The following is a 26,642-nucleotide window of genomic DNA, read 5'->3' as shown; positions in this document are numbered from 1 at the left end:
TATAGAAGTTTAAATTACAGAACCATACGAAGAAAATTCTGAGTTTTGGAAACATGAGTAAGAAGATTTTAAGCAAAACCTCAAAGCCTAACTTTGCATGCATTTGTTTTTGTTAACTATGTGGGGTTCTAAATTACATTAAAATTATCTCCTTGATCCCAGTAGGAAAATGCAAGGTTTTGATTGGTATTTGTCAAGAGGATACTTAATGTTTATATTGCATGTCTTATTTTAAAAATACGTAGCATGATGTATTAGGTTTGTAGGGGAAAGCAGTATAAAATATATAAGCCATATAAAATATATCTGATATGGTTTGGCTGTACCCCCACCCAAATCTCATCTTAAATTGTAACTCCCACAATTCCCACGTGTTGTGGGAAGAACCTGGTGGGAAGTCATTGAATCACGCGGGCGGGTCTTTCCCGTGCTATTCTCGTGATAGAAAATATGTCTCGTAAGATTTGATGGTTTTAAAAAGGGAAGTTTCCCTCACAAGCTCTCTCGTCTTGTCTGCTGCCATGTGAGACATGCCTTTCTTCTTCCGTCATGATTGTGAGGTCTCCCCAGCCATGTGGAACTGTGGAACTGTGGAAATTTAAGTCAAAATTTTACAGAGGGGATTTAAACGTTTTTTAAAACATGCAAAAATTGTGGGTTTAAAATTAAATGATTGGGAGGTAAATTCGTTTACGGAGCCAGATATCATGTATATACAACTTGTATCTGAAAAAAATGAATTACGGAATTATAGACTAATAAGTGTGCAGCATTTTGGAGAAGGTGTTATTAGAGCTTTTCTCATCATCTCTAGGTGGAAAAGAGCCTTATCTCCAGGTGACTGATAATCTCCACCAAGACATGCCTAGTAATAGAATATTAACTTTTTGTAATACTTTGGAAACCTTCATTTTTTAATATTTTAATGAATTCCAATGTCTTTCCATTAAAAATAATTGAATTAATGCTGTCCATCCCCAGTGTGAAAATATGATGAGAAATTCATATGCCACTTCATCAACGGAACTTTAGCTACAGGTTTAAAAATATAACATTCAGCTAGCAGAAAAATTCCTCCATGCGTTACTGTTTGATTGCGATATTACCCTTTGTTCTTCTGAAGAACTTCTTTTTTCTTTTTTTTTGCAGCTGTGTATCTGAATTACCTTTCAGATGATTGCCGTGTTGTCTGTGATTTCCCTTATAGTTAAACACTTTATGAATATGTGTTTTACATTATGAACTCAATCTCCATATTTTCAAAATCTACATTTTTGCTTTTCAAATCTGTATTATTAGCTTTTTAAAGTTTGTCAACTTGTGAATACAGAACTTTTTCCCCAAAGGGATCCTTAAAGTCCTGGAAGTGTGTGTATTGTGTACTGCGAAGGCAAATTTACATCAATGTATTAAAGAGAAGCCCCCCAGTTATGGATGGTAGTAAATTCCCCTAATTTCTTCTTGTATATGTATCTTAAATGTTGGGAACAGGGAGGTAGGAGGGAGAGTCTTGCTAAAACTATAAAAAGAAAAAAAAAGAGAAGATTTATGGATTTATTCTTAAATTAATGGTCTTTTAAGAGTGTTTAATATTATAGAAGACATTAGTTGTATTTAAGCTTTAAAAAGAGCATAAAATCTGTGTATACTTCCCATTTAATAAAATTTAATGTATATTCTACACATAAACATTATGAATTTGATAATGTTTTATTACTAAAATCCTATGTGTAGAAACAAGTCCATTAACTAATTTGTTTTGGCTCAGGAACCCAGTTGCGGGGTAACAGAAGCACAAAAAGGAACAATTAGCTAAATCAATGACTTTTAAACATCTGTTTTAAAAACAAGGCTTGGGTAATAAAACCATAAGTAATTCTTATTATTTTTAAATAAAAATGCGTACTTACTTGAATTTCTGCCCTTCCTCTAGCACTTCTCTAAGATGAGTTTTGGGATATCATTGAGAGCCTTGTACAACCGTAAACACTGTGAGCTCTACCTCCTCTTTGATTTTCTGAGCAGTGGTGTACGACTAAATGATTGAAAATTGTCTCTCTGAAAAATCTGCAAACAAATAAAAATCTGACTTGTCGCATTTGCCAGTTTCCATGGTGTAAATACTCTTATGATCACTTCTAAAACTTCCAGTATGCAATTGTTGAGAAGAGATGTGCACTACTGGCCCCAGGAAGCCAGCAGGAACCTCTGCCATACTTCACTGCTTCTGAGGCACAGTCTGCTCCAAGAATACCTCTCCCATATCTGGCAATTTTTGGAGGTGGTTTAATGTGTGACCTGTTTCTTCTAGGCTTACTCAGGACTGCTCTACTAGACCTTACCTTGTGCCCTGTCAAAGCTCTAGAATAGGGGTTAGAAACTTTTTCTTAAAGGTCTAAAGAGTAATTAATTTTAGACTTGCAGGCAAATGGCTTCTGTTGCAAAAAAAAAAAAAAAAAAAAATTAACTCTGCCCTTGAAGCTCAAAGGCAGTTACATAAAATGATGGATGTGGCTGCGTTCCGGTAAATTTTTATTTATAAAAACAGGCCCTGCAGCTGTTAACTGTCCCTTGTTCACAAACTCCTGAGTTTCTGCTACAGCCTTCGACCAGCTCAGTCCTGCAAGCTATGACACCATCAGGACTGCCATGAAAAGTTATCCCATCCCTGTATTCGACTGCACTGTGTAGTCAAAACCACTCTGCATTCTTCCTCAGTTCGAATTATCAAACGCTACACCAAGAGATGGGAGAGCAGAGCTGAAAATTTTGGCCACTTACCTTCTGTCTGTTTTCTTGTGTTTTCTTTTCTCTTGATCCATGCCAGAAAGAAAAGGCAATATTATTCCTGCTATGTCATGTTATCTTTCTACTAAAGAACAAAAATCACACAGTCCAGCTGGCATAGGCATCATTCCAGGGTGCAGTTCTCCGCTCTGAATCCTTCAAACTTGTTCTTCAGGAGCTTGAAATATCTTTCTGTCTAAACCCGAATTTCAAAATCACTGCCTTGCTAAAGGGATCAAATACTCCACCTGCTTGGAGATGGTAGCCTCAAGATTCAGCTTTCAATGGGAGATGATTGAAAAGGGAAATGAAAATTCATTTTAATAATTTCTATGATATATGCACATTAATATTAGAAAAACATCAAAATAACAACAGTACTTACGTGTTTCTGGTTTAAGTAACTTTTAAAAATTACACAAGTTATCACACAAATAACTGCAAATTATTTTAAATCAGAATAATTAAAACCTTAAAATAGTTAAAACTGAGAAGACTATGAAGAGCCTGTACAAAATATTCTACAAGAAATTCCACATTATTTTCATTATAATTAAGTGGAAATTTAGGTGGTAGACTAATTAGCAAATTTAAAAAAGAAAATATGGTTCTAGCAAAATGAAATAGACTCTCATGCCAAAGCTTGCCTGAGAGTTTTAGCTGTAGACAAGGGGGAATAGCTGTGTAACAGGGATGTTGAAGATGGTCCGATTTCCCTGAACCTAAACTGATCACTGCTCCTGCTTTGGTCTAAGAGAAAAAAAGCATCCCTTCAAAAGCATTAGCATGTGTGTTACATAAACCACTAGTTCTTTCTAATTCTTTTGCTCAGTCCTATCATTTAAAGCCTGAAGAGATTAGAAATACTCTATTTGAATTTTTACATTTAAACAGTAGTCAAATATATCTCACTGTTGTATGAAGCTTGATATTTACATGTGAATTGAGTTTCATGAGATATCGAAGAATAAAGATGTAGAAGATAATCCGTCAAATACACTTCTGAAGTATATTTTTTTATGAAAAAATCCCTTGCATCTGGCTTTGTCTGTGTTTTACTTAAAGGTCATTATATTTCATCCACATGAAACATATTCTAGAACACATTTTCCTTTAACTTTATAGGAGACAGATAAGTATTCTATGCATCATTGATATCTGAACATGATTAAGAAAATTAAATTGCCCAGACTTAAATAATTCCTTAAAAGTGTCCCATTAGAAAAATCAGAACATGTCACATTGTAATTATTACCTTTTATAAAACATCACTATATTTAGAAAAATAAGTACATTATGGTGAAATAGCCATTAGCTTTACAGACAAGGAAAACCCTACACTAATAAAATATATGCATACAGATGATATTTCTGAGTATTTTTAAATCACATTTATTAAAGGCAAGTTTGGATAAGTACTACTAACATTTGTATTTCAAAGAGTATTCTTCAATTGATGATATTTTTAAGTCTAGAGGTACTGTGGCATTTTTTTGAAATATCAGTATCAATGAGTATATGTCACAACTCACTAGCATCAAATTAATTGAAAGAAAAAGCATAGATAAATAGAAATTTAAAAATTCAAAGATGTCACCCAGCTCATCTATGCACATTTTCTCAATTTACAATTGAGGAAACTTAGGCACCTATATTTCCTGAACTCACAAATACTAGCAAAGATAGATACAGCACGTGAGTTTAGATTGTTTACATGAGGGTATTGGGGTATAGACAAAAAAGGCATAGGAAAGAAGAGGTAAAATTAAAATTATAACCAGTAGCATTTTATTGTCATTGTTCAAAGATGAAGAGGTGGGGCTGCGGTTTAGCCCTTTATTTTCTTGGCATGCTTGATTTTGAGATTTTCATTTCTTTAAACTGAAGAGAAACCACTGGCTCAGGGGAAACCAGGTTTGTTATTTGATTCCATGTGTGCTTGCTTGCTTGTTTGTTTTCCTAAGACTAATACCCGGGAGAAATGTCTCCAGGGAGCACCTAATGATATGGAGACATTTGTCCCCAAGGGTGTTCCTTCAAAACACTCAAGTGAGTGTTCATTACTATTGTATATAACCTTCCTCAGCGAAAGACAATTTTCCAAATGGCCAAACCACTTCTCAGCGTTCTAATTGTTTAATTTGATGGAAGAGTAAAATTGAGACTAGCTTGAGAAGTGATTATTTGATCAAGGCCAGTCACACAGTCTTTACAAGACTCCAACCCAGATCTCTAGAATCATACGTAAGAATATCACCAGTACTGAATTTTAGGTGTAATTGAGAATTTGCTGAACAACTGTGTAGGTTCAATCTCATTTTGCTTTCATTTTCCTTTATTGCTGTATTTATCAGGATAGTCTCTGGTAGTTTAATTTTTTCACTTTAGAAGGTTTATTCTTTGTTATTCTTCAGAAGCTCCTTATAGATTTCCCATGTTACAGCTGAGTAAATATATGCTATCTAAAAAATAAATTGACTGAATATTCAATTCAAACAACTGCATGTAGACAGTTTGAAAGGAATACATTTGCTAAGAATAAAGGTACAAGTTTCTTGCATTACCAGTCTTGAGACCAAGGTTACCCACAGCTCAGGTACTTTGCTATAATTTTACAACCTCACTTTATCATGGATTTGGGTACAGACAATTTGTTTTTTAACCCTTTATTATTTATGGTACTTCAAATAATGTGTAACATAGTACATGTGCTATGTTTACTGGATTTTGCATGAATAAATGATACATATAATTTCATAAATATTAAGTTTATAGGATTACATAAATTATAAAAGTCTTAAATCAATCACCCTGTTTTACTCTGTCTATAATTTGGTCCATCCATTAATTAATTATTAATATGCCATTCATATAATATTTCAGTAATGGGAGTAAGTCTTCTTATTGGTGTCTTTTAACAATGAAGATGATTTGGGGTATGAAGTTATGGGGGAAATAACAGTTGTATAAAACAGTAAGGAGATTTATTTATTCAAGTAACAAGAATATATTTTTGGAGGCTGAGGCGGGAGGATGGCTTGAAGCCAGGAACTGGATACCAGCCCAGGCAAGAAAATGAGATCCTTACCTCTACAAAAAAAAAAAAAAAAGTAACACGAATGATCCAGGGAAGGATGACTTTTCTATTGGTTAATTCATGGGCCCAGCGATATCGTTAATTACCTGAATCCATTTCACCTGTCTGCTCTGTCATTCTTAGTGTTTTTCCAGTGTGCCTCATGGATGCAAGAGGGCTGCAGTGGCTCCACACAACACATACTCACATTCTAATATGTAGAATGGCATGAAATGTCTAATCCCTAATGACTGCAATGGAACCACCAATCATAATTCTCCTCTGGACCTGGGGCTAGTTATTGGCTGTAGTGAAGAATTCTAGGGTTAAATACTGTTAGCTGGGAGCATAACTAAGAGTCTGCTGAATATCTGCATTGTACTGAGTTAGAAAGTTATTTTAATTTTCATAGACTGTGGCACAATGAATGATCACTGCTTGATGAGGAATGATGTAGGCGTCATTCAATAAATGATTTGAGGAAGCTGCAGAGACTAAAAGGTCTGTATTGTTTCCATTCAAACAGGCTGAGAAAAGCCATGTTATTATGTGCAGTCACAGTATTAATACCAATTTTTCAAGATGAGACATGAAATTAACAAGAAATGGAACATTTGACAATATATAATATGAAATGATGATCCGTAGGCCTGAATAAGAAAAGATGAGTTAGAATGCTACGAAGAATCTTTCTGTTCATTGATGGGACAATTATCAAATGCATAAATACCTCTTTCCTACCCATTAATTTAAATCCTCTTTAAGGCCCTGTGCGGTGGCTCATGACTATAATCTAATCTCAGCACTTTAGGAGGCTGAGGCCGGCAGATCATTTGAGGTCAGGAGTTCCAGACCAGCCTGGCCAAAGTTGTGAAACCGCATCTCTACCAAAAAATACAAAAACTTACCTGGATGTGGTGGCACATGCCTAACCCCAGCTACTTAGGATGCTGAGGTGGGAGAATCGCTTGAACCTGGGAGGCAGAAGTTGAGTCGCGATCATGCCACTGCACTCTAGTCTGAGCGACAGAGTGAGACCCTATCTGAAAATAAATAAATGAATAAATAAATAAAAAAAAATGTTTAATGTAATTTAAATCACTTTATTTCACATGAGTTCATGCAAATTTTAATACATCTTTTAAAAATCAAATTATGTATATGTATAAAATTTGCTTATAGACCACAAACATTTGGGTCAGTCCTGCCCAGAAATATGATAATGGTATGCGTGATCAATAAAATCATATGATCTGGAATCTGCTTTCTAATTTCCACTTCATACTCCACTACTGTGAGATTCTAGACAAATTAATCACTTTGTATTTCATTTTTCCCGTCTTCAAAATGGATAAATAATAGTACTTACATCATTGGAATAGTGTGAAAACTAACAATTCACATAGAATGCTTAGTAACTTAGTAACTATTATTACTGCTAGCCTAGTGCACTGATTAGTATGATTAATAGCAGTAGTGATGTGGATGGGAGGTTGGAACTTGAAGAGTTGATCAGGGAAAATTTCCTAGAGGCAGAAAAGTTTGAGGAAATTTTAAGAACACATTCTTTACAGTTTAATATGAGACTGCCACTTTGCCACACTCTTTTGTAAAATTCCTCTGTTGCCTGTAAGTTGAGTAAAGTTGGTATACACACAGCCTTGGGTCCAGGTCCCTGAGAGGAGATGGCTGGTGGGAAGTAGCACTGTGGAGAAATTGACTTCTGGAGAATGATATCATTTAGAAAATGGACTGTAGGTGCAGAAGAAAAAAAAGATCCAGAAGACAGATAGAGAAGCACAAGTATGAATTTAGAGGTTGAGGTCAGGAGAAATATATGTAGATGATCCTTCATCCATATAACCAGGGACCTCTAGGGGCATGGGAAACAAAGTATTCCCTCCACCCCCACCATTTATGGAGAGGTGATTAAAGCAAATTTTACCTAAACAGTAAAGGAAAAGGTGACACAAGCGAGCAACCTGGAGAACTTGGGAACATACAGCAAGCTGGCGTATCGGTTACATATTGAGTTATCTTCTATATTGTCAGAGTGAACAAGCCGCCTTAAAGCAACTCTCCACTAGTATAACAAATTGAAACACAAATTTGCTACTCTGTGATAAAACATTTTGATAATGTTGAAGGTTGAGTCATGAGCTCAGCTACGCTTTTTAAATAGTTCAGTCTGCTACTTATGACATATTTGTTTCATTAGCATTAATTTGCTTCTGCAATAAAACCTCCCTGAACATTATTTTGTTGCTACTATATATCAGGAGGCACCTCTGCGGCAGGAAAGTGTGAGCATTTCAAGGTTTTGGAACAGCTAATCTCTAAACCAGAATATCATTAGAGAACTTACAAGTTACAACTTTTGACCCAGCTTGAATTTGTCTTATTACTAGTAACAGATATACACTTTTCAGTGGCCCACTCAGTGTTCACACTCTACTATCGGCATTTACAGGTCTAGTTCCTCAGTATGCCACCCTGACCTCGTGAAATGGCCCTTCTATTCCTCTGTATTTCTCCATCCTTCATATTTAAAAGCTACTTCCAAAGCCTCTTTGTCAGATAGTTATTTCTGATTATATCTGTGCACTCATTCATTTATCAACACATATCACTTATTTTCTAATATGCTAATGCAGGGGTGGTCAACCCCTGGGCTGCCAACTGGTACCAGTCTGTGGCCTGTTAGGAACTGGGCTGACAAGTGAGCATAACCACCTGACCTCTGCCTCCTGTCAGATCAGCAGTGACATTAGATTCTCGTGGGAACATGAACCCTATTGTGAATTGCACATCTAGGTTGCACACTCCTTATGAGAATCTAATGACTGATGATCTGAGGTGCAACAGTGTCAACCTGAAACCATCCTCACCCATTCTTCCTGCCACACACACCATCCATGGAAAAATTGTCTTCCACGAAACCAGCCAATGGTGCCAAAAAGGTTGGGAACCACTTCACTAATAGCGCTTATTAAATGAATATTTTCTAATATTTTAATAGTACTGACTTGTGTCATTGTTATTTTTCCTTGTACCTAAAAGTATTGTGTTCATTAGCAGATTATGACTTAAGGAGGGTTAAGGTCCTTGTATTAGATTCCTTTGCTTAGCACAGTATTCAACATGTAATAGTAATGATGGAAGTCTGATTTCATATTTTCCAGTAAATTATATTGTATATAACAAGGTTGGGGAAAAGCTCTAGCAGGGTCACTGGTGATAGTTCAATAATATGAAATTTAAATCAAATTTTTAGAAATTAAAAAAGTAAAATATACATTGGAATTTATGATACAGCACGGTTATATTTTAGAAATAACTATAAGTTCTTTAGTAATAAAAAATGCATGAAAATTCTCTAGGCTTTTCATAGATGAGATGATAAATGTCTTGTCATGTTAATTAACAAATAAGCTAATAAGATGCTGATGAACAAATATTCATGAATTGGAATAGAGATTGGTAAAAATATTGATGGTCACTTAACTGGGAAAAAATGCACAGTTTTGAGTTTGGAATCTGAGACTGTTTGCAATGGAGCATCTACAAGATGTGTCAAATGTGAATATAAGTAACATTTTTTGTTTTGGAAAGAAAATGTTTTCTATACTTGCAGACTTTTTCTATGATGGCAAAAGGCTGTCAGAAGTACAGCAAGTAGCAAATTTATTTAAACATGTCTTATTCAATATACAAGTAATACTGTAACAATATGTGAACAAGAAATATCTCTGAAAGAGACATGCTATGGTGAGAGCATTTTGAAACCAGAATTTGGAATTTCTTTACTATATGCATTTTATGGTTTAAAGTGTTATGTGTATAAGGGTATCACATTAAAATTCTTATCTGTGAAGCGTAAGTACTTAAAAATCGTATTTTACAGCCTGTTGAAAATTTTAACATTTGAAGGGTTTCAGTGTGTTTTTCATTTATTTATGAAACAAAGAATGATAGATATGAAATATTAAAATAGCCGATACAATAAGCTATTAAGAATAACTTGGTAATAGTTAAAAAGATAGAAATTTCTTAGTTAAATTACAACTAAAGCCTTTGTTAAATTTTTAGTATTTTAGAGATCTAACTGAATCAAAATTGGTTTTCGAAAATTTGACATTTTCTTTCACATACCCATCTTTGATAATGATGGCCTATTAACCAAGCCCCACTGTCCTTAGAAAATGACAGAAATAGATTGAATTATGTGGTCCTGATTCAAAGATACTATTTGGTGAATTTAAGAAATAAAAATGAAAAGTCTTGGCCATATAAGAGGAATTCTTTAAAAGCATCTCAAATGATACATAAGTATATTATCAACCCCTGCAAATGCCTACTTGACATCACAAACAATTCAGTCATTACATTTGTTCATGATTCTATATGTTTGAGGCGATGTTAATACCATAAAACCATAAATAGTAAAATCATAAAATACTGATTAAAAGAAAAATCAGAAAAATGTACAGCTGATCACTGATTGAATATTCATATTGGCAAAATTGAGAGTTGAACAATATAGGATGCTCTAACTTAAATAATATCAATTTGTTATTTAATTACTAAATTAAAACTTTTAAATATATTTCAGTAAAAAGTCTCTTATTTAGTATGCTTTGGGCTACAAATAACAGAAAACTCAAGTCATGCCTTAATGATAAGGTTTATTCTCAGAACAAGAAATATTAATACAAGGACAGGTTATAGTTTGCCTCTGTGGTGTACATAGTTCTGAGCAAATATTTTTGGCAGAGACCTTGTCCATATGAACAATCTGACTAAAAAAAATAAGTCTTAAAATATCATGGTCCATATGAGATGTGGTGATTTATGGATGACTGTGTATCCTGATAGAGAAGAGGTCCATAGGTATTTGTTTATTGTACCAAAAATGCACTTGAAGATTTGTCATAATGTCCAGGCATTATCTCTTGTTATGCAGGTCCAGAAATCATTTCATCACCTAGTTCATCAATTAAGCTGTTCCTGGCTATATTATTTTCTATTGCTGCATAACAAACTGTTGCAAACTTATCAGCTTAAAACAACGTAAGTTTATATCTGTTTCCAAATGTCAGAATTCCAGACACATTATGACTACGTTCTCTGCTGAAGCTGTGGCTGGGCTGAAAGTAAGGTGTTGGCTGGGACTATGGCTCTCGTCTGGGGCTAGGGGTCCTCTTCCAGCTCTCAGGATAGTGGCAGAATTTATGTTCTTGCAGTTATAGGACTGAGCTCCCTGTTGTACTGACAAATGTTAGGTATAGATGGCCCTACACCACTAGAAGCCACTTGGAGTTCGGTACCACGTGACTTCCATAGACCGGTCACAGCACGGATATCTGCTTTTTTCCAAGGCAACCAGGCACGTCTCTCTGACTTCCTCTTCTGCACCCAGCCAGAGAAAACATTCAACATAAAGGGCTCACCTGTTTACATCAGGCACACCAATAACAATCTCCCTTTTGCTATGTAATGTAACATAATTACAAGAACAGTATCTCTTTGTGTTCACAGGCTCCACTCACACTCAAAGAGAAGGAGATATTTTAAGGGCAAGAGTCATCAGGGTTCATTTTAGAATTCTGCCCACCACACTGCCTGACTTTATATCCACCACAATGAGAAGAAGGTAGTGATATTATGTGACCACTCTGTAGAAGTGATTTGTACTAAAACAGTAGCAATCTTACTGCCTCTACAGTTCCCTAAAAGCATATTTTTAAATGTTTGGCTTCATCATTTTGCATGATGCTGCATCAAGCATTGTGCCACCCACAAACGCTGGCCTCTAGTGACTCCTTCAGAGGTTGCTATTGTGCTTTGTGTATCATGGCCACAAATAAAAGTCTCACCAAGATTATGCAGAAAAATGTGAATGATAGTACAGTTTTAGATTATGTTAAATATAATGTTCTGTATTTTATAGCAGTAAATCTCAATGGCACATTTGTCATCTGTATTTTCTCTTGAACTCCTTAGGTCATAATCATTCTATTTCTAGAATTTGATCTTTCTCATTGTTGGCCACATATCTGTCATCCACATACCACTACCAGTGGAGAGGCTAAAGAAGGAATGCATGATGTGTATCTATATCGGTCACATGTTGGGGCATTTTTTGTGTTACAGCAATAATCTCAAAAACTCAGAGGGCATAGGTGCAGCCACCCTTGGAGAACTGGTAGATATGTCGTCAGGAGCCTGAAGCAGTAGTGAGGTCACTGCCCAGGTGCCAGCTGTGGTGGCCCACAGGGTAAGGGATGCCTACTGCTATTCCTATGCCCTCTAATGTCAGAGACCAGAGATACAATCATGGTGAACACACATCTTCGCTCCCTAACTCATCACTCAATCCAAAGATCAAGAGATGAAATGTCAATAATCCAGAGCCCTGCACTGTAAGAGTCACCTAAATGAGGAGTCAGCACCATTTTGGAGTATCCTCATCATTTGTGATCCTGTGGAATAATATAGTCTTGACTAGTGAACTGATTGGCTCCCTGTGCCACCCCCTGGAACCCAGCTGTCCAAAGGACTTCATGTCACTCCATAGGGATGAGCCTGGAGCTCTTCTGGGCATCTAGTTGACTCCACTGAAGGGGTTATGAGCATGCCAGAGAGGCTCTAAAGGGGAGAAAAGGACCTTGAACCCATGCAGATCCTTCTCAGTCATCACAGGGCTGCATGAAACAACTACAGGTAATGGCAGGACCCAGACATTGGAGGAGGCCTTGGAACATTTCAAGGAAGGGCAGGGGAATGCTGAGGACAAGGCTAGAGCAGGATACATGCCCTGATGCTGGATCTATGTAGGTTCTGGGTCCCCTTTCTTCCACTTAGACTCTCCTACCCCTTCTCTGACTGATTTGCAGTTCATCCAAATTTCTTCCTGATGATCTGTGTACTTGCCTCATTCCTGGCCCTCAGGGATTATTCTGTTAACTTTCTACAACCAAAGTGGACCACGAAAATATTTTGCTAAACCCAGGGAGTCTTTCTGCATAAGAGAAATTCTGTTACCACTTTCTTTTTTTCCCCTGCTCTCGGCTGCATACACTTGTATGTAGCCACGATATTTTTTCCCCACAATATTTCACAAGCGTTATTAGAATTTAAAAGTCTTGCTCTGTATATGATAGAGACGGACTGCGTTAACGTGAGGTAGACAATAATTTCCTCTCATTTTTCTTGCTCAGAAATATCTCAAAATCAAATTCCTCCTCTAGTTGGATTTTATAATGAGGCATGACTTTTAAATCTGATTTTTATCATAGCCTACAAAATAAATCTTAAACCCACAGAGTTAGAAAATGTCATTTGTATTCATCAGATCTATTATTTTGCCTGTAGTCATAATCTCACCCAAACCATCACCTCTAGTGTAGCTAGGAGAATATTTTATTTTTCTAAAGTCCTCCAGTTCTACAAACTCCTTTAGGAACTTACATATTTAACAAGCTCTCCAGTCAAGAAATTATTTTCCTATGTCTCCCTCTTTTAACCTTGGTTATTTGCCCTTTGAAAATCTCTATAAAACTTGAGCTTAGCTGTTTTTTTTACCCTTTTAGTTTAACTACACATATATAGAACATAGTTAAATGAAGGAGGAAACTACAGTATCAATTTAAAATTCCTCAAGATTTGATTTGATAATACTAACCTGAATAAAAATGAAAAGATAAAGCTGGCATATGGGATAAAATATTTAGAAAGTTTCTTCTCTCCTTTAATTCTCCTTCTTTTTGAATACAAAAGTCATATTAAATTGCTGCAATAATGTAACATTGAGGTTGCATTGCAATTTCAGACCATATAATTATTAAACTATGAAAAATTGTAAGACATATATTTAAGGTAAGCTAAAATATATAATTATTTTACTTATGCAGGCAAAAATGTGCTATCTTCAACTTACATGTCTGAGTTCTAAAATAATATTTTCCAATTATCTGTTGATTAAAAATGGACACAATCTATTGCAAATAAATAAGATTAAGTAAATATGTGTTAGCTGTTTAGGTTTACCTCATACTAAAGGTAAATGAATAAGAAGTTTTCAGGTCCAATGGTCTCCTTTCATGAAAAAAATTAATAACTTGAGGTGTTATGTGATTTGTATACTGAAATGTACGTGCAATTTAAATCAGGCAAAAACATGTCTCATACTTCTGTGCTGACACAGCAAATCCAATTATTTGTAAATATATTGACATAAATATACATTTGTCATTTTCTGATATGTTGTCAAAAGAAAATCCCTGGACTTCATGGAAAGAGCACGAAATTCTCCATCCTTTTGTTTCACAACATCGTTTGCTTATGTAAGTATTTTATGACCATGTAATTCTTGTTTCATTCTTAGAAGAGCCAGTACTATATTGGAGTATTTGGGTAAGTGGTAGGAAATTTAAAGTCTCTACAGTGAAAAGGCAGAGCTAGAAAACAGCAATGGGCTGTGTGAGAAGGACAACCAGAGAGGGACAGTGATCTGGAAAATGGTAGATAAGGCTAGGGTTGGCCTGGTCTACTTCTCACAATGTTGCCCAGCTGCTAGTGTCATGTATACCCTGAGGAAGATGGGAAATAAACACAGCTTCCACAAACTTGGACTTGTCAGTTGCCAAATCATTAAGAATATTGATCAGGAATGTGACATACTGATTATAATTTTTCATGATATGAAAAAAGAGTGTTTTTGTCATAATAACTAAGTGCTAAGAGTAAACATTTTGTTACTGTTCCAACTTTTCACTCTACTGGGTCCCTACTCCACACTCTGCCGTCACCACATGTGCACATATGGAAAATAAATAAAAATTCAAACAACGGAAATTTTAAGCTTTTGAGAGGCTAGAATATCATAAAGATACTCTCAATTTCTTGGAACAAGATAACTACACAAACAGGATTTGCTATTTTTGCCATACAAAGAATTTTACAGTCAGCTATGAGAAACGAACAATAAGTAGCCTAAAATAATACTTAACTGGAGAGCTGTGAGTCGAGTTTCCAGGAGCTGCATATTCCTGGTCACATGTAGTGCGTACTTTGTTAAGTCTATGTTGAACCAGACTCAGTGTGCTTCCCCTGTCATTATAGTATTGCAGAAGCCTGCATTTTATTGTTACAGCTCTTGTGGTTTTTTGCTCTATACAATTTTCTTTTCTTCTCGCTTTCCTATGAAAGTTAAAAGAAGGTAGAAAGAACATAAACAGAAGCAGAGGGTATGATGAAAACTGTGTCTTAGTCCATCTGGGCTGCTATAACAAAATGTCAAAAACTCAGTGGCTTATAAACAACAAAAATTTACTTCTCATGGTTCGTAAGGCTGAGAAGTCCACAATCAGGGGTCCAGAAGATTCAGTGTCTGATGAGATACTGTTCCTGGTCATAGATGACACCCTCTCTCTGTGTCCTCACATGATGGAAGGAGTCATTTTACAGGGAATAAAGTAATGGCTTTAAGGAGATAAGCAATTTGCCAATTTTTACACAGCTAAGAACTGGTTTAGTATGGACCCCATGTCTCTATTACTTCAAAGCTTTGGTTAACATGTCTTATAGTCCTGCTCTAGTAAGGGAGGCAGTTAAGATTTATTAAGATTTATTTACAAATAACATGTTACATGGAGTAGAAAATGGTGGGAAAACTGCTTTGAAGAAGAGGAAACTTTGAAAATACAACAGACAAATGTAAAGGAACAAGTACGCTAATTGTTTCAAAGGTTAAAACACCATAAGAGGTTGACAGGTGCTGTGGGAATGGGACAGTCTCAGAATGGGATCTTACTACTGTGAGACTCAGAGTGTATGAGGATTTCATGCTTTCTTACTTCTTTTTTTTTTTTTTTTTTTCTTCCTCATGTACTCCTAAGCATCAAAAGGGAAATGTAATGAGAGTTTGTTCCATATGGTCATTCAGGAATCCAGGATTCTTCCATCTTGTGGTTTTTGTTGTTGTTGTTTTGTTTTTGTTTTGTTTTGTTTTTTCTCCGTGGGCTCCTTTAATTACTTTTCAGCTAATCAGTTAATTAGACATGAAAATAGGATTGGGTGAGAGAAGATTTTGTGATCTAGGCCTGCAAATGTCACACTTTAATGCATAGTCCATTCCCCACACCTAATTTTGGGTGAGGCTAAGGCAAGTAGGTTAGCTGTGTGTCTATTTCTACCGCTATATTTATACTGTAAAATATCATTTCTCATCTAGGCCACTTCAAAAGCTTTCTCACCATACTCCTCTCCTCAAATCTTTCCCCTCTCCAATATCTTCTCCAAAGAGTACTTAGCTTTGGAATCCTTAATATTGGCCTGTGATTCCCTCTATGTTCTCTCTCTTTTAATCTCATTTCTTACTACATTGCCCTTGCCTTCCAGAACTTAGGACTCTGTGCCCTTCCTGCACATGCTCTTCTCCCACCACAAGTCCTCCATTTCATTGGTTAACTTCGACTAACATTCAAATCACATAAAGTAATAATTAGCAAAATGAGATTATTAATACTAATAATATATTTACAGAGTATATACTATTATAATACATGCCAATGCTGAATACTTTATGAATATTAACTAATTCGATCTTCCCAATAACTCTGTGGGCAGGTACTGTTATTCTCCCCATTTGATGAATGACGTACTTGAGTATTAGTAAAATGGAAAAACTAGCAAGGTCACTAGGCTCATATGTGGCAGATCCATGATTCTTGAACACATGCATTCTGGTCTCTGATTCCAAATTTGCAATAGTTGTGCTATATTGCCCACAGGATGCTTTCTTGGGGAAGTCTTCTTAATACTCTAGTTCAGGACAGGTTTCCAAGGTATACATCCTTATGATGCTATATACTGTTGCTTCATAGCACAAAAGCAAATAAAATTTTTATTTTAAAAAAAATTTATTTAATTGATTATTTGATTATTGTCAATCTGACCTTTTGAGCAGTATTTTTATGGCATCTAAAACTATTAAACACTTCTGCTAACGTGTATGTTCCTGACACGTTACCTCAGTGGCTGACACATAGTATATGCACAACAAATTTATCTATAGCAAACAGTAGCTCCATTTTCCTAAGTTCTAGGTGGATATCATTTCACTGATTCTCAAATTTTAGAATTTTTAAAATTAAAATAACATGTCTGTCAATAACTAGATAAACATCTAAGAATCACTTGGAAGTCATGCCCGGTTAACTTTTTAAAAATATGTATATGAATTTGTTATTGTTAAGAACATAACTAATATTTTATTATTTTATTTATGTTTTATAGTACGGATTGCCATAATTTATGTTTTTTAAAATTTTCTTGATTTAGGGGGTGCCTGTGCAGGTTTGTTACATGGACGTATTGTATAACGGTGAGGTTTGCACTTCTAGTGTACCTCTGATCCTAATAAAGAACATTATACCTGATAGGTAGTTTTTCAAACCTCATCTCCCTTTCATCCTCCCTTTTTAAGAGTCCCCAGTGTCTATTATTCCCCTCTGTATGCCTATGTATACCCATTATTTAGCACCCACTTACAAGTGAGACCATGCACTATTTGATTTTCTGTTCTGAGTCATTTCACTTAGAATAACGACTTCCCATTCCAACTGTGTGGCTGCACAAGACATAATTTCAGTCTTTTTTTTGACTGTATAATATCCCATGATGTGCATATATCACATTTTCTTTATCCAGTCTAAGTGTCTGTTGATAGACACTTAGGTTGATTCCATGACTTTGCTATCATGAATTGTGCTGCAATAAACATATGAGTGCAGGTGTCTTTTTGGTATAATGGTTTCCTTTTTGATGGGGCATGGGGTTAGATGCCTAGTAATAGAATTACTGGATTGAATAGTAATTCTATTTTTAGTTCTTGGGGAAATTTCCGTATTGTTTTTCATAGAATTTATACTAATTTACATTCCCACCAAGGGTGTGTATGTTTTCTCTTTCCTCTACATCTTCTCCAACGCCTGTTGTTTTTTGAATTTTTAATGATAGCCATTCTGACTGGTGTGAAACAGCATCTCACTGTGGTTTTATTTGCAGTTTGTGATGATTAGTGATGTTGATCATTTTTTTCATATGTTTGTTAAACACTTTTATGGTTTTTTTTTTTTTTTTGAGAAATGTCTGTTCATGTCCTTTACCCTCTTTCTAATGGGGGTTATTTGTTTTTTATCTGGAGAGTTGTTTCAGTTCCTTGTGGATTCTTGATATTATTATTTTGTTGGATGCATAGCTTGCAAAGATTTGTGTGACAGACACTTTAGTTAAATGGATTTTTCTTATTTAATTTTCACAGGAAATTATGATATAGATACATTATCTTATTAACCCCTTTTTCCTGATTAGGAAATACGGTTAGTTTGGGTAATTGAATTGTTTAAGTTCACATAGACACTAAGGGAAGACAGGGAACACAACGAGTATAGCCAAAATCAATGGGCTTTTTGCCACCTATCAGCCTTCACTTGCAAAGATCTGGGAGAGAAGACTGGGACTCTGGGGACCTTCAAAGATTTGTGAGTGAAGCACTTGAGAGAGATAGAATCCACATAATCTAGAACCTAAGCACAATTTCCCCCTCACCCAATCACACCCTGTTTCTTACCACTACGCGTAACCCCTTTCTGAGGAGCATCCCAACTGGGGAGGAAGCAGATACTGATATTTGTCAGAAGTGGGCTAAGAACAGATTCCCCCTCTCCTGGGTTCTGGGAGGCTTTTTTAACCTTTCATTAATTATGTTCATACACGTTCAAAGTCTGATCAAATCAAAGCCTAGACGGGAGATTTGTTTCCAGGCCAAGAAGAAAGCATAGGAAAAGCATAAAGATATTTCTCATCCTCTGAATAGCATGTATGTTTTGAATACAGTTTCACTACCATCTGAATAGAGAGTCCACTCTGGAAAGACTAACAGCTCAGAGACTGTCCACCCTGAGTGTACTGGCCACACAGATATGCTCAGAACATAAACTGAGAGTCAAACTTGTCTCAGGAAGACTAACCTTTCCTGAAGGATGGTTCTCTCCAGATATTCTGAATGTCCTGATTCTAATACATACACATTAAAAACTTCATACACCCCAGTATAGCCATCTCAGATTCATGAACATCTCTGGTACCTTGACTTCTTCCTCACTCCCAGCCATCTCCATGATGGCATGAATGGAAGAGACTCTTACCTAATCCTCATGGGTAACTTATGAACGTTGAAAAAGTTAGCACCCCTACTTAGGAGAAGAATAGCATAGGATTCCAAAGTTTGGTCCATTTACAGTCTCGTACTACTTCATCAGCTGCAGTTTTGGGCTATTTACATGTTTTGCTGTCCAAAAAAGCATACAAACTGGCTATGATAAACTGGACTGACCAAATCATACAGATATGTGTACATTGAATCTCTTGCACATATTTCCACATTTTATGTGGATTCAGTTTACACCCTAAAAATAAAAAAAAGAAGATCTCTACTGTAGATTTTTTACTTGTTTTTTTTTTTTTTTTTTTTTTTGTACAATAACTCAGTATTTAGATCATCATTTTATATGGATATTAATTTTTTTGTCTTTTTTCTTTTTAATACAGATACAAATTTTGGCTACTGACAGACATATATAGTCAACATATCCCATCAGAAGAGATATTTTAACATAATTCTTCAAGGATATTAGTTCAGTGAAAACTCACAGGGTCCCTTTTTTTCTTTTTTTAGATTTTTAAATGACACATTTGACCTAAAAAAAAGATTTTCTTCATATAGAGTTTTTAAAACACATATAATTTTACAATAATGTCATTTCTAAATATATATCTAGAACACTTAGTCATCGGATGTACAGTTAATATAGCTCTCTCACATGGATCTTAGAACGAACTGAAATTGTGTGGATTTGCCTAATCTTAAAAATACTCACTGGGTAACTTTGAGATATGTATAATATCTCAGCTCAAACTTTTACAAGTGCTAAATCTTTAATAGGATTCTTAAAGCTACCCTCTTAAATATACAAATTTATTGAGAATATATTTATCCAAAATAAGACAGTAGTTCTTTAAGGTTAAAAATATTAATTGTACAAAAACTAAGCCTCATTTCAGAACGAATTTGAAAAAGTTTACAGTAAAAGTTCAAAAACATGTCCTCTCTCTTGTAATGTCTCTTAGAAGGTGAAAGAAATTCCAGAGGCTTTGACTGGATGATGTTTAGTGTGTGTGTGAAAAATGGAAAAATAGGGAGTGTCATTGCCCCTGCAGAAACTCTACTTTTTTTTTTTCCTGATATTCAAAATCAAGAACCAAAGCTGCACAAATACAGGTATAGTTTTCAGTTCATCAGAAGCAATGATTTTCTCTGAACTTTGCAATAGGTTTTTGGCCAAACAATAATGAGTCAAGGAAACTTTTATTTTAAAAATTTAGGAAAAAAAAAAGATAGTCCAAGTCATCATAAGACATTATTTTGGGTTGGTGTGCAAAGGACCAACAAATCTGTCAAAAAGTATTCCTTTGAAACTCTATTTTCTCTTGATTACAAAGAGAGTTTATATATTACGGTAATATTACTACCCAACCTCTGACTTTCCCCAATTTTTCTTTCCAGCCAAATATTTCTTAAATATTTCTACTTATTTTATTCCTCTATGTTCTTGTTCACAATGTTCCTTCTGCCTGAAATACTACATCTCCTAAAAACCTCTCCTTCCTTTTATCTCTGTCATTTTTTATTCAGTGTCTTGTCCTCCTTCCTTAGCCTTTTTAGAAATTTTTTAATTCTCATAAAAACAAAATAGTTGTACATATTTAGGGAGTGCATGTGATCTATTGATACAAGCACACAATGTGTAATGATAAAATTGGGGAAATTGGGATGTCCATAATCTCCAGAACTTATCATTTCTTTGTGTTTAGAATATTGTAATTCTATTATTTTTACCATTTTGAAATAGACAATAAATTATTGTTAGCTATAGGCATTCTCTTGTGCTACTGAGCACTATATTTTATTTCTTCTATTTTTGTACCCATTGGCCAACCACTCTTTATCCTCCCTTTCCCAGTACCTTTCCCGGTCTCTGGTAGCCATCATTTTATTCTGTGTGTCCCTGAGTTTGATTTATTTTTTAGCTGCCACAGATGAGTGAGAACATGCAATATTTGTCTTCCTGTGCCTGGAGTATTTCACTTAACATGTCTTCCAGTTCTTTTAATGTTGCTGCAGATGGCAGGATTTTCTTTTGTACGGCTAAAAATATATTCCATTCTGGATGTGTACTACATTTTCTTCATCCTTTTGTCTGTTGATGGACACTTCGGTTGATTTCATATCTTGGTTATTTGAATAGTGCTGCAGTAAACATGGAAGTGCAGGCATCTCTTTGATACACCAGTTTCCTTTTTTCTTGATATATGCCCAGTGGTGAAATTGCTGGATCATAGGGTGGTTCTGCTTTTAGATTTTGAGGAACTTCCATACTGTTCACCATAGTGGCCATAACAATTTACATTCCCACCAACAGTCTCTGAGGGCTTGCCTTTCCCACATCCTCACCAGCATCCATTATTGCATATCTTTTGGATCAATGCCATTTTAAAAGGAATAAGCTGATACCTTATTGCAGTTTTTATTTGCATTTCTGAGATTGTTAGTGATATTGAGCATTTTAGCACATACCTGGCCTCTTGGAAAGCTTATGCTTACATGTCTTAATGACTTCCTTAATTATGATTACACTTGTAAACTGTAACTGTCCATGTTGTATTTTCTATACTCTTTTACAATCTAAATTTCCAATTTAAGTTTTTAGTATTTATTTAAACACATTTTTATGTTATTCTAGGCCCGGGAATATTTTACTTATCTTTATACTCCTACCCAATCTCCATTCCCACGATAACCCCAAACATACAGTGCACACATTCAACATTTAATAAACATTTGTTTCCATTTATAGACTAAATGACAGTTCCTTTTTACTCTCTTTTTTCCTGTGCTGTTTTCCTTTCCTTTCTCTTGTTCCATCACAGTCATTAATATTTTTTAATATAAATTCCATATTGAAGCAATGCAAATAACCTGGGGCTCCAAGAAGCAAGAGTCCTAATTATTAATGTGAAAGTTTCAGAAGCAGTGAAGTGACAGGAGTACATTCCCCTCATCAAACAGGGCTGGGATTACAACAGGCAGTTTCCAGCTCATCTTGTTCAGATCTACATTTTCATTTCATGACTCTGGAAATTTGGTAAGAATAAGTTACTATTCGTTTCTTTCCCTTCATTCGTATGTTCACTCCATACAGTTATGTATGTGTCTCTATTAAGCTTTGCATTTGAAACCAATTGTCCCCAGTAAAAGCTCAAGTGGACAGACATTCGCCAACAAATACTTTTTATGAAAAGATCAATGTCCTATTATGCCGTACAGAGAAGAAGTATCTAAGCACATTCTGGTTTTTAACAAGCAGTGGGAAAATTACAAACTAAATCAATATGTCCAACAGAATGCCTGCTCATTTGCCACTGACTCAGGCTATTCCTGGAGATTCTTGTGCAGCTGTCTTTTTTTCTACATTTTGTTTTCGGAACTGACACATGGAAACTTGAGGACTGAAATACTAAGACTTCAAAGCTCCCACTCTGTGTGGGCAACATCTTTCACTGGCGGCGGGGATGACACAAACACTTTCATCATTGGGCTGAATAATAAGCCTTCCTCCAGGGGGTAACTCTATGGAGAAAGCGCCCTGCACCCATTATGTCAGACTACAATTGAGCAACTTGAGGAATTCTGGCCCACTTGCACATACGATATTTGTATATTTTGCAGGCTTTTGTCCCAATGATTATCGTAGGGCTATATTTTGAGGTTAAAAAAATAGTCATTGAAATTTCTGTTCTGGGCATCTAAAAAATACTCTGAGTCCTACAAAATGAAATTGTTGTTTTGTGCTAAAATATGACTCTTTAGATTTTCTTGCAGAGACTATTACAACCATAAAGAAATCAAAACTATTTCCCAAGCCTTTGAAGCCAAAATATTTAGTTTTTTTTTTTTTCTTTTCAAAAGCATCAGTTTGGTGAAAAACTGATTTTTTAAATCCAAATACAACAACAAAGAGCATGCATTACTGCTTGTAAACATTTATGTTTATATCGCAATGGCAATTAGGGTAATAAGAATTTCCGAGTGGTTATATTGTGTTCACATTTTTGGATTATACAAATATAGGTACTGCTTTTAAAGAACTACATTCAAATATATTATTCACAAAATTTCTGAATATGTAGCTTTTTATGGACATGGTAAATGCCTTCATTTAAACATCTTGCAGTCTATCTGTAACATTACAATCTTTTACGTAAACCTAAGTCTCCAAGGCAATGGTTTCAGCTACCTTCTTGCCACATAAGCCAACTGTCTGCAAACTCATCATATCTTTGACTCAGGATTGAAAATATAACCTTGAACTACAAAACATGGTCAATCTCTCTGTGGCAGGTAGAAGCTTAGCCCTTTTACACAAGTCTACCTAAAAGGTTCTACCTAAAAGGTTCCCTTACAGATTCATTTACTAATGAATCTACCTAAAAGGTTCCCTTACAGATTCATTTACATATATATGTGTATATATATATATATTTTTTAATGTGAAAGAAAATCACAAATGGTTCTGGAAGTTCTGGGACTTGTCTTCTGCAGCAAATACAATGCTTTTCTAAGACTACCAAGAGATGAGAAGAGTGCCTATAATTCTAGTATTATATAAACATTTGATATACTAAGGAATTTCCATTTAAAAAAACACAGAACCATTTCAACACCCTATCAAATTGGAAAACCTTATGAAAACAGTTACTACATAAAAATAATGCATGGAAGTGAAGAAGTTCCACTCACTACCTAGAATGAATAAATTAGTATTTATGTAAAGATATGATGCAAAGTTAAAAAATAATAATCATGTATTTTGGCTGTTGGATCTGACTTAAATGTGACATAATTGGGATTGAAGTGATGCAGAGAATGAGTTTGTGGTTGCCATAAGCAGTAGTAACATTAATTTTTTGTTGTTGTTTTTTTGAGAAAGGTCTTTCTCTGTCTCCCAGGCTGGAGTACAGTGGCACAATCATAGCTCACAGAAGCCTCAACCCTCCCTGGTAGCTGCCAAGGGTAAACTTCCCTTTCACCTTGTGAATTGTTGCAAAAAATCAATTCACAAAGGCAGATTAATAGAAGAAAAGGCATTCAAACATATTAGCGTGCCTGGAAATTAGAGAGTGATTTCCCCACCGTGCAATAGGGAACAAATTGTTATGTATTGTTATATAGCCTCCTTCTTAGAGAATAAGAGATGGGGAAGTGTGGATGATTTTAGGGGGTAGTAAATAATTTTCGGGGGAATTCCATGGGCTTAAACAACATAGAGTGGTGTGGGATAAAGTCTCTTGAGCCCCTGAGCAGACAATGGCTTGTAACAAAAATCTGTCCAGGTGTGTTGACAGACTTCAGTCTTTCTTCCCATCATATGATTTCAGTTAATGAAAATTCAGGGAAGACACCAGAGGTAATTGTTTTCTTATTTTGTAAGTCCAAACTTTAGACAGATAAGAGAACTTCAGAGAACAATTTGATCCTGCGACTTGGGAGACGCAGAAGATTGAGAGCCAGGAAGTGTGGTGTGGTCAGAGAGATCTTGAGTCTTTTTTAGTTCAGCGTGTCAAATAACCCTATTTTGGGGTATTGGTTTTTGAGCCCCAACACTAAAAATGGAAATGTATTTGAAAATAGGGTCTTTGCTTTCCTCTTCAGATATAATTAGTTAAGGATCTCAAGATGATATCATACTGGATTTAGGGTTATCCCTGAAGTCAAAGGTTGCTGTTAACCACCAGATGCCAGGAGAGAGAGAGGCTTGGGACGGTTTCTCCCTTAGAGCATCCAAAAGGAACCAACCTTGCCAACAATACTTTCAGACTTCCAGCCTTCTGAACTGTGAGAAAATACACTTCCTTTTTCTTAAGCCATCTAGTTTGTGGTAATGTTTTGATGGAAGCCCTAGGAAACTGATACAGCATGTAAGTAAGGTGAAAGCTAATAAGGACTATATTAGTCTGTTCTTATGCTGCTGTAAAGAACTGCCCAAGGCTGGGTAATTTATAAAGAAAAGATGTTTAATTGGTTCACAGTTCCACATTGCTAGGGAGGCCTCAGGAAACTTACAATCATGGTCCATGGCATAGGAGAAGCAGGCACCTTCTTCACAGGGTAGCAGAATGGAGTGGTTGTCAAGGGAAGTGGAAAGACCCTTATAAAACCATCAGATCTCTTGGCAACTCACTCACTATCACAAGAACAGCATGGATGATTCTGACAATTCTGATACAATTATCTCCACCAGGTCCTGCCCTTGACACACAGGGATTATTGGAACTACAATTCAAGATGAGATTTGGGTGGGGACACGGCCAAACAATATCAAGAACAAATTAAAGAACATAGGTCATTATAAAGAAATAAATTTAAATATTACAAAAATAGAGCTGTCTATAATGAACATCAAAATCCATGATTTAATAAGGCAGTAATGTTTTATTTGTGTTTATTTTATATTTTTAAGTATTCAACACTAGGATTGTATTTTTTAATTAAGGTTTTTATGTGCAAGAACTACATGTTATTCCAAGCATAATCTATGATGTTCATTGATATATTTTCATAGATCTGTAGAATTTTTGAGCAATAAGGCACTTTGTAGTTATCTATTCTGAACTCTTAATTTTGGAGAAAGTTCTGTGACTTATTTCAAAATCATGCATCTAGACAGTTATAGTACCTGGTTATGAACCCTTACCCTCAATTTCCAGTCCCATAACCATATTATCAATTAAAATAAGCCTGAAAAATTATTAAAGTCTAGTTAGTAAGTAATAACTCTGGTTCTGTTTCTATTTATATACTAGGAAATAGCATTTATTTTTTTACTTTGGGAAAAAAAGGTTCATTGGATATTTTTAAATTTCAGTGTGTATTTGGCTAGTCTCATGCTACTAATAAAGACATAACTGATACTGGCTAATTTATAGAGGAAAGAGGTTTAATTGACTCACAGTTCAGCATCGCTGAGGAAGCCTGAGGAAATTTAGAATCATGGTGGAAGGGGAAGCAAACACATCCTTCTTCACAAAGCAGCAGCAAGGAAAAGTGCAGGGTGAAGCGGGGTTGGGGGAAACCCCTTATAAAACCATCAGACCTTGTGAGAACTTACTCACTATCACAAGAAAATGATAGAGGTAACCATCCCCATGATTCAATTACCTCCCACTGGGTCCCTCCCACAACAATGGGGATTATGGGAACTAAAATTCAAAGATAAGATTTGGGGACACAGCTCAATAATATCACAGTGTTTTGTTGCTTTTTCTCTCTCTCTTTTTTTTTTTTCCTCTCTCTCTTGCCTTCTTTCTGTCTGCCATTTAAAAAATTTTTCTTTCTACTTCACAGGAACAGCATTTTCCATATTTTTTTAGGACTGTCGAGACTATTATGTTAGTTTGCCTGCTCAGTGGCCCCTTAATCAAAGAGATTTAGACAGAATAAAGAAACATCAGGAGGTAGTAAAATTACAGGCACAACAACAGATTAGAAGGCTACCAATGAGCATGGAGTCTGAACTACACTAGACATTTTTGCAACCTAATAGACAGTAGTCTGAAGAGGCACAACATCTCAGTTCTACAGACAAAACACTATGGA

At 35.5% G+C, this 26,642-nt stretch overlaps 1 long non-coding RNA gene across 1 annotated transcript in view; it reads right to left on the bottom strand.

Annotated features, from left to right (window-relative positions):
- Positions 1-2,666: 2,666 nt before the first annotated feature.
- The window catches only part of LOC135969815 (uncharacterized), a 112,872-nt gene continuing 88,896 nt past the window's right edge, over positions 2,667-26,642 (bottom strand). Inside the window, exons 2-3 of the long non-coding RNA XR_010585221.1 lie at positions 6,772-6,906; positions 2,667-3,065 (exon numbers count right to left, since the gene is read on the bottom strand). This is a non-coding gene — a long non-coding RNA (uncharacterized lncRNA). The remainder of the gene's footprint in view (positions 3,066-6,771; positions 6,907-26,642) is intronic.

Source organism: Macaca fascicularis, chromosome 3 (genome assembly GCF_037993035.2).
Source record: "Macaca fascicularis isolate 582-1 chromosome 3, T2T-MFA8v1.1".
NCBI lineage: Eukaryota > Metazoa > Chordata > Mammalia > Primates > Cercopithecidae > Macaca > Macaca fascicularis.
This window is presented reverse-complemented; position numbering and strand designations above follow the sequence as displayed.